This window comes from Tupaia chinensis, unplaced genomic scaffold (assembly GCF_000334495.1).
Source record: "Tupaia chinensis unplaced genomic scaffold, TupChi_1.0 Scaffold000131_1, whole genome shotgun sequence".
Classification (NCBI taxonomy): domain Eukaryota; kingdom Metazoa; phylum Chordata; class Mammalia; order Scandentia; family Tupaiidae; genus Tupaia; species Tupaia belangeri.
In genome coordinates this window covers 857,152-860,187 of record NW_006159600.1, presented here as the reverse complement: position 1 = coordinate 860,187, position 3,036 = coordinate 857,152, and positions in this window count along the sequence as shown.

Here is a 3,036-nt window from a genome sequence, read left to right as displayed (position 1 = left end):
GTTAAGGCGCTGGACTCCCACATGGCTGACTCTAGTTCGAGTCCCAGACCTGGCGGCTTGAAACTCATGCCGGGTGCATGTGTGTGTGTGCCCAAAATCCCAAGATGAGCGTAGAGAAGAAGGGACTGTGGTGTGGCCAACTCCTCTGGGAGGTGACTTCTCACTTTCTCTCTATCTCTCTGTCTCTCTGGCAAGTACACATGACCTATAGCAAAAATATCTCTTAAAAAAAAAAGAAGAAGAAGTTTGCAATGTATAACACAAAGCTCTGTTAAAAGCTAAGTTAGGGGCTGTCAGGTAACATGATGCTTAAGGCATTAGACTCCCACCTGGCCAACCACAGTTCAAGTCCTGGACCTGGAAACTTGCTTTCTCACTTTTCCTCTCTCTCTCTCTCTGGTCAAATTTAATGACAATGATAATAATTAGCAAGAATTAAATTTAAAAAAAAAGAAAAAGCTAGATTTGAAGGTCAGTCCATGGCCTAGCAGGTAAGGGGGCCAGATCCCACATGGCTGACTGATGCGAATCCCAGCCCTCGCAGCTTGAAAATGTCACTGGGCATGGCGCTATGTGTTCGGAACCCGGCCGGCATGGAGGAGTGGGGTCAACGGCTGCGGTCGGCCATCGCCTTTGGAGGCTGCATTCTCTCGTTCCCTCTGTCTCTCTCTCTGACAAAAACAAACGAAAAAGCAAACAAGGTCAGCTAGAAAACTGGTTTGGGAGGCCAGCAGGTGGCATGGAGGGTGGGGACACTGGACTCCCACATGGCCAACTGTGGTTCAAGTCTTAGACCTGGCAGCTTGCTTTCTCTCTTTCTCTCTCTCTCCCTCTCTGGTCAAATTAAAATTAAATAAATAAGTAAATAAATAAAGTTAAGTAAAAATCATTATTTTTTAAAAAGTGATTTAGGGGACCAGCAGACGGTGTAATGGTTAGGTTGCTGGACCCCCATGTAGTTGACTGTGGTTCCAGTCCCAGACCTGGCGACTTAAAAGTCACGTGGGGCATGTGTGTACTCAGAGAAGAATCCAGAGAGGAGAGCGGAGGAGAAGGGATTGCAGCTCGGTCATCCCCCCGGGGGTGATTTCTCTCTTTCTGTCTCTGTCTCTCCAGTGAGTGTACACAGCCTATAGCAGAACTCTCTAAAAAAGAAAGAAAGAAAGAAAGAAAGAAAGAAAGAAAGAAAGAAAGAAAGAAAGAAAGAAAGAAAGAAAGAAAAAGAGAGAAAGAAAGAAAGAAGAAGAAAGAAAGAAAGAAAGAAAGAAAGAAAGAAAGAAAGAAAGAAAGAAAGAAAGAAAGAGAGAGAGAGAGAAAGAGAGAAAGAAGAAAGAAAGAGAGAAAGAAAGGAAAAGAAAAGAGGTTTAGGTCAGGAAAGGGCTTCCCCATAGTCCAAGAGCCTGGACCTCCTCGACCGTGGTCATCACCGAGCGGGGCTTCAGGAGCTGGTTAGCAAGGGCCGGGGACGGTCTTGACCACGTGGCGGACTGGGCCGGGGCCGGGATATACCAGGCTTCACCAGGACAGTCTGGGACACTCGGAGTGTGGAGTACTTCGGTTACCCCCCTTGCCTTGGAGTTCTCGCCAAGAGACGGCATCCACCCCGGTCCCGGCCGCCGGCGTCTCTCTGGCTCGCAGTGTCCCTGACTGCCCTCTGTCCATCCTAGACTGGGTTTTGATTGTGGTGAAGTACACGTCGCATGCATTTTACCATTTTAACCATTTAAAATGTATCTGCAGCGGCTCTAAGGCCGTCCGCCACGTTGAACAGCGTCATCGCCGTGTGTCTCAGGAATCTTTCGTCACCCCAAAGGAGACCCCACACGCACGAAGCAGTCGTCCCTGTTCTCCACTCCCCTGGCCCTGAGAAACCCTGCCCGGCTTTCGTCCTAGCCGTCTTCCTGCTCCAGACATTTCCTGAGTGGGGTCAGACAACACGTGGCCCCTCGTGTTTTCCTTCTGTCACTGAGCGTCATTTGTTTTTGTTGTAAGAGTTTTGCCGTAGAGTGTGTCTGCTCTCCAGAGAGACAGAGACACTGAGAGGGGAAGTGAGAAATCACCCTCCAGGGGGAATGGCCATCCACAATTCCTTCTCCTCCATTCTCCTAGTGTCTGGGCACGTTGGCACACGCGCGGCGTGACTTTCAAGTCACTGGGTCCAGGACTCGAACTGTGGTCGGCCACGTGGTCCAGTGCCTTACCGTCACGGCACCTGCTGGCCCCGAGTGTGATGTGGTTAAGGCTCGCCGCATTACAACAGGTAGCGGCGCGTCACTCCCTCGTAACTGAGTACCGTGTGGCCGTGTGGCCGTGTGGGTGTATGCCACCGTAGCCGCCCTCCTTAGCCCAAGGACATTTGGATCATTGCCACCCCTGGCGACCCGGGGAGTGCTGCTCTTCACTTGGAGCGGACCCTAGCTTCGATGAAGCGCTGAGCCTCTGGGCTTGGGCTCTTCTCTGCTTCGACACGGAGGGGCTTAGCAGCAAGGAGTGACTGGAGCGGGGACACCGAGGCCAGGGACATGGGCCCTGTAAGTGTGCAGGCTCTCCGCTTTCGGGGCCAGCAGCAGGAAGCTGCTCCAGCGCCTGTACTCACTCTCCAGAGCCCTCCCAGGGTCACCCTCCCGAGGGAGAGGAACCCCTACACCCTGCAGGTGTGGGCGCGGCTCCGACCCCACCCAAGGCCCCGGTACTGGAGGCCTTGAGGCAGTTTCGGTGGACGGCGCTGCCCAGACACAGTCGCCATGCTTGCCCCGCGTCTGGAAACAGCCGAGTGTGTCCACCTGGGACGAACGCTGTGGCCGGTGACCGCTCACCCGACCCCGCGCCTCAGTCCTCCTTCACCGAGGGGTGGCAGCAGCAGGGTGAGGCTTCAAGGGTGAGGGCCGGCTTAGGCTTGCGCAGGTCAGCGGGGTCAGGAGGGAGAGTGGGAGGAGGAGGAAGGAGGAGCAGGGGGAGAGCGGGGCTGAGGAGGGAGAGGAGAGCCGGCAGGGCGGCAGGGCGAGGTTGGCCTCTGAGCGGGCCTCTACAGCTGAC